General features: G+C 49.9%; 1 non-coding gene across 1 annotated transcript; it reads left to right on the top strand.

The window, feature by feature from the left end:
* Positions 1-1,533: 1,533 nt before the first annotated feature.
* Positions 1,534-1,606, top strand: TRNAE-CUC (transfer RNA glutamic acid (anticodon CUC)). The gene has a single exon. It is a non-coding gene; the product is annotated as a tRNA-Glu (tRNA).
* Positions 1,607-5,110: the final 3,504 nt, after the last annotated feature.

Raw genomic sequence — 5,110 nt, 5'->3', positions numbered from 1 at the left:
GTGTGAGGTAGGGGTCCAATTTTACTTTTTTTCCATGTGGGTGCCCAATTATCCCAGCATGCTTATTAAAGTGGAACACAATAGAATAATATCTTCAAAGACATGAGCAAAAGTAACTTTCAAGCTAGGCTCTAAACCTGCCTAAACCATCACTCCAGAGGGAATGGGACACAAAGACATTTCGGATGAGACTGAGAGAGGTTTACCACTAGTGACCTGAACCGAAAGAGCTTTTAAAGGAATGGAGTAACTGAATACAAGTGGAAGATCTACCCACATCTCAGCCTTTTTCTGCAGGGACCCCATTCCATTACATTTCTTTGAGGTCATGAAAAATATTCAAACAGAACCCACTGGACGGCCACAAGCATAGCCAGCGGTGGGAACTGGGGTTTGGTCTGATCGACCCTCAGTGTTATTTTCATCCCTTGGCTGGGCAGGTGGCTGCTAGCTTAGGCAGAGAGTCCTTGCTGAAGCGAGGTTTTCTTTACCTTCACAGATAAAGGAAGCCAAGGGGAATCTGCTTGTTCATGTCCTCCTTAAGTGGAAGGGAGAAGCTTTTACAAGAAATAACTTTTTCAGCAAATCCAGTGTATTTTTTTAACCTCTCATTTTTTTCCCCCTGCAATTGTGACATGTCTACATGAAATTGGCCACAGGAAGGAAGCCTCGTTCAAGAAGCTATTTTCTGAACATCCCTCTACACCCTAGATTTCACAACAGGCATGCATTTTGGTGGGGAGGTGGAGGCTTCGTGCCTTCCATGGCAGCTGCAGCTTGGGAGTCAGGCGCTGTCAGGAGTCACTTAGGGCTTCAGGGGATCCCTCCATCCAGTCAGAGAAGGTAAGGATCGGAGGAGCAATTAAATATTGCCTTTAGAGAAAGAGACTCTTGGAGCAGAGAGTCTAAACACTTCTGGAAATGAGCCTGAAGTGAGAGGTCAACTCAATGAGACTCTGCAATGGGGAAGTTAAGAGTTTGGAGAAGGACTAGGAAAAAATAGAATGACCCAACCACTGGGAGGTCCCCGGGACTGCTGCTCTTTCTCTGCTCGTTTGAGTTTACATAATTATTTTGGAAAATTCTGTCAAACGTCAATTTCTTTTCCATCGACCCCCCTAAAATTTATGTGTTAATTATACAACTTTAGATAGATTGCTGTGGAGCTACCAGTTGAAAGATCCTGGCTGAATATTTTGGGGAACGCTGTTCTCACAGAAGCAATAAAATACTTTTCCTAGAGCCGTGGTTCCCCAACCCCTCAAAATCACCCTGGATGGGGGATTCTGAGGGGACTGCTGCTCTTAAAAGTACCCCTTCACGTAAGATGGGGGGGCCCAGGGTCACTGGTTTATGGCCTGAGGAATGCACAGCCAACACTGGCGTCTTGCATAGCGACTTACTTCACTGTTTGCTCTTGTCCGTATAAATCAGGGGAGGGATTCCCTCCAATTTCTCCGTCGGTCTGGCCTCTGAACTGCATGGAGTTTGCATCCAGCCCTGCTGCCCTTAAAAATACTAATCATCTGGAATTCCCTGGTGGTCCAGTGGTTAGGACTCTGTGCTCTCACTGCGGAGGGCCCAGGTTCAATCCCTGGTTGGGGAACTAAGATCCTGCAAGCTCTGTGGCATGGCAAGAAAAAAAAAGTGATAATCATTTAAGTTATAGGCATGATCGAAATCATCTGACTTTCTGTCCTTTGCTTTCCACCATCCTTCTTTCTCCTTCCTGTTGGAGGTAGGTGACTCCATGCACGTCTGCATCGAAGTAGGGATGCAGATGATAACTGTCGTCTGCAGTGCCTGCCAGGCCCCGGCTACTTCATGCATCTCGTTTCATCTGCACAGCAGCTCTTGGAGGCAGATACTTCTCTCTGCAGTTTGCAAAGGAGGACACAGGCTCAGCGTGGTTTAAGGGACTCGTGGGCAGAAGCCCACGGCTGGTGGGGTGGAGGCAGGACACAAGCCCAGTCAGTGTGCTGCGTAATAAATTAGCATCTTTGCAAGGCCTGGCTCAAAGGTCACAGGAACTCAGAATCTTTCGTGTTTAAGTTGAGTTGTTTCCTAGTGTTGACTGTGCATAGCACTCCTCGTGGTGAGTGCCCTGGAGAATCTATGATGAAATATTCCAGAAGGCATGAGGGTGTCTCCTGCTAAAACTAGATCAGTTGTACCCGAGCACCTGACTGCTCCCAGTCTTCATCTTCCTTTGTGGGGCTGTCGGACATAATGGACACAAGGCGTCTTGCCTCAGGGCAGGAGAGCCTTTGTTCCAGAAGCTGTTCTCAGCAGCCCCAGACACTTCTTGCTGAACTCTCACCAGGAATTAGAGGAGCTCTCAACTGTTGATGTGTGTACCAGGCGTACATTTGGTTTGACAGCTAGTATATGTTGCCTTACTGCCTCGGAATATTACCCGGTTTTCCTTTTTCAGTTTTTTCATCATTCAGTTTCATCATTCACAGAATGGATTTGAGCAGAAGACATTTAGGGTCCCATATGAGTTTCCTCTTTCTGCCGTAACAAATTACCACCAACTTAGTGGCCGAAAATAACACAAATTTAAGTCCTGGGGATGTAATGTACAGCACACGGCGGCTCTAGTTAACAAAACTGTATTGTGTATTTGAAAGTTGCTAAGAGAGTAGATCTTAAAAGTTCTCATCAGAAGAAAAAAAATTCTGTAACGACGTATGGTGACAGATGTTAACTAGACTTACTGTGGTGATCATTTCACAACGTATACAAATATTGAATCATTCTGCCGTATGCCTGAAACCAATGTAATGTTGTACGTCTGTTCTGCCACACAGATTTGTTTTCCTACGGTTCTGGAGTCAGAAGTCTGACACGGGTCCCACTGGGCTGACATCAGGTGTGGGAGGCTGCAGGGAGAATCCTGGCCTGTTCCACCTTCCAGAGGCGCCCACATTCCTTGGCTTGTGGACCCTTCCTCTGTCTTCAAAGTCAGCAGCATAACAGCTTCAAATGTCTCTTTCTTTCTTTCTCTCTCTCTCTGACTCTGTTCCTGTCATCACATCTCTTTCCCCGACTCTGACCCCGGCAGTCCTCGTGTAAGGGCCCTTGTGATGACATTGGACCCACCAAGGTGAGGCAGGATACTCTCCCCATTTCAAGACCCTAAACCACATCTCTTTTCCATCACAGGATCTGCACAAGTTGTAATCCTGTATGTTGTGTTTCAGGGCTGTCTCCCCCACTGTTTTAGAAACTCTGTCTTGTTCACAGCTCTGTTCCTGGGACCGAGAAAGGGACGTCGGTTGAATTATCCTCAAATTGAAAATTTCCTTCTTTGATTCACTCCTATTCACTTGTAGGCCGTGTGTTTGTCTGATAAGAGAGGAAGAAATCCAACACAGTTTTCTAACCCCAGGGGCTCGGCAGCCAGTGTCGGGACATGCACTTAGGTGAGCTCTGCGGCCTCCGCAAGTGGCCTGGTGCTGTGGGCAGTGCCACGCCTGGGGAGCTGGGTGCTGGCGAAGTAAACCCTCCATGACGACCCCAACTAAAGGCAGACCTCGGCTCCTGTCTGCTTCTCTTCTGGTTGCTTCTATTTTCTCAGTGAAATAGGAAGAAGATCAAGGGGGTGCTGGAGGCTTGAGGAGATGGTGTCCAGGAGAGAGGAGCAGAATAGAGAGATGGGTCCGGTTACCGCGCAGCAGGAAGGCGCACTGAGGACCACAGTCACACGAAAGGGAGGTGGGCCAGCCTGCTGTGTGCTCTCTGGCCACGTTCCGCCGTGGGCACAGGTGTGGAGAAAGGGTGGCGTTTAGCCGGGCTTGGTGTCTGCCGAGAAGGTGACACTCTGTGGGTACTGGTTCCCCTTCCTTTTGGGCAGAGAGGGTGGGACGTCCCTCTGTGGACAGAGGGCGGGTCCTGAGCTGGGAGTGGCGCTCACGGACATCGAGAACAGCCAAGGACGTGTGTGTCAGAACCATGTACGCCGAGGTGTGCTTTCCTGTGAGGCTGCCCTTCACTTTGATCTCACGAAACACGTGGCAGGAGAGAGTGCAGGGCCCTGAGGCCACTGTCCCAGGCCTGATGCTCCCACTAGGGACCGTGGTCTGACCAGAGAGCTTACCCCTGGAAGGCAGACTTCAGTCATCACCACCATTTTCAAGGTTGAGCGGCCACCATGCCCAACAGGTGGTGGTCATGGAAGTGTAAATCCTCAAGAAACTTACATTCTGGTTATCATAGGTCAACCGACACCAGAGCACAGTTACACATGACATTGAACAAGCTCAGAAGTTGTTTCTCATTCAGACCTGGGGATTATGACCCAGCCTGGTTTGAATTTGCCCCTGAGCCAGGCAACGGGAAAAAAAACCAGGGGCTGGGAGGGTTGAAGGCCAAGTTTCCTTCTGTGCTGTGGGTTGCTCCTGACAGGTGTCTTCTCATTGCCTTTTATGGGCCACGTCTGTGACTCTGGCAACCCCGGGGACTCCCCCGGTTTCCTGCTGTGGTAGGTCTGCTGATGGGAAGTGGCGCCCCATCATTCAGTTTCCTTTCACATCAATTTCTTTTGAATCCTGTTACTCTCACACTTAAAGAAGGGTTAGGAAAGGCCCTTCTTAGGAATTTCTGGTGCTGTGGGCTTCTGCCCCTCCGACTGCCTGAAGGGCCTGGGCGCTGACAGGCAGAGGGTGGGTGTCATCAAACCCGAAGGCCCCCACCTGAGGTGAGGACACTTGGGTGATGCCTGGCAGGCAGGTGTAGGCTGCTCGCTGAGGGGCTGGCTCTCGCCCAGGGACAGTAGCACTTGGTCATTTTAGAAGCCACTGTCCTTTCCTCAGGACTCTGCGCTGGGTCACTGACCCTTGGATAGTATGGAAGGGGTGACTTTGGTTTTGGCACAGATTTGAAGGCTGGGGAGCAGAGGGAGGAGGGAGTGAAGAGGAAGAGATTTAAAAGAGACTGAAGCAGGGAATTCCCTGATGGTCCAGTGGTTAGGACTCTGCGCTTTCACTGCCGGGGCCTGGGTTTGAGACCTGATCAGGGAACTAAGATCCTGCAAGCTGCGTGGTGTGCCTGCACCCCCCCCCCCCCCCCCCCCCCCGCCATAAAGAGATCAAAGCAAAAGGAAGAA

The sequence above is a fragment of the Hippopotamus amphibius genome, chromosome 16 (assembly GCF_030028045.1).
Source record: "Hippopotamus amphibius kiboko isolate mHipAmp2 chromosome 16, mHipAmp2.hap2, whole genome shotgun sequence".
NCBI lineage: Eukaryota > Metazoa > Chordata > Mammalia > Artiodactyla > Hippopotamidae > Hippopotamus > Hippopotamus amphibius.
The sequence above is the reverse complement of the archived record's forward strand: the minus strand, read 5'-3'. Positions and strand labels throughout refer to the sequence as shown.